Source organism: Sinocyclocheilus rhinocerous, unplaced genomic scaffold, assembly GCF_001515625.1.
Source record: "Sinocyclocheilus rhinocerous isolate Xijiao unplaced genomic scaffold, SAMN03320098_v1.1 scaffold1609, whole genome shotgun sequence".
NCBI classification, from domain to species: Eukaryota; Metazoa; Chordata; class Actinopteri; order Cypriniformes; family Cyprinidae; genus Sinocyclocheilus; species Sinocyclocheilus rhinocerous.
The window spans coordinates 306949-307695 of record NW_015633539.1 but is presented as its reverse complement, the minus strand read 5'-3'; the positions used below and the strand labels follow the sequence as shown (position 1 = coordinate 307695).

At 48.1% G+C, this 747-nt stretch overlaps 1 protein-coding gene across 1 annotated transcript in view; it reads left to right on the top strand.

The window, feature by feature from the left end:
- Window positions 1–747, top strand: part of mcama (melanoma cell adhesion molecule a) — a 70762-nt gene that overhangs the window by 12329 nt on the left and 57686 nt on the right. The gene's annotated exons all lie outside the window — the stretch shown is intronic.

The following is a 747-nucleotide window of genomic DNA, read 5'->3' as shown; positions in this document are numbered from 1 at the left end:
AAATGAGGCATTCGTTGCATCCAGTGGGGACATCATTACGGATTATAATGACTTGTACTGTCTTTTTACGCGTTGCATCGCACCCCGTAAACATAAAACCATGTCTGCATTTGTGATCAGAGAAATTACGAACAACAAGAGCTACTCTACACTGCTCAAAACTCGCGTTTGAATCATCGCTCAAAACTCGTGTTTGAATCATCAGTGGCAAATCCTTTAAATGAAAACGTACTTACATGAGTCAGAACTGCCATTTTAGTCTAACGTTACTCTCCCAGGATCAGTAAACAGTCCTCCATAAAATGTGCTGCACACATCTGAATATTTGGGTTGAACTGTTCTGGAACAGTGTTGTAAATACAACTTAACCACTGATTTGTAGTCGTGTCCTCTTTTGGAAGACCAAACAAAGTAGTTTCGCTTTCACAATGAAACACACAGCATCACACACGGCGGGCTTGAGTGAGCGGAGGTCGGCGGCTAGAGTGAGCAGAGGCCGGCAGGCTTGAGAACGGCGCGGCCGACGGATTCGACGAAGGAGCGGCCGGCGGGCTTGCTGCAACCACATGTGACGACCCCGGGCTGAACTCCGCTTCGTCCACGGTGAAAGTTGATGTATTCCCTCAGCGACCAGCACAGATCAGCTCTAGGCATGACCAAGCGGATATCATCCTCTTTTGGAAGACCAAACAAAGTAGTTTCGCTTTCACAACGAAGCACACAGCGTCTCCACGACATGGCGGCGGC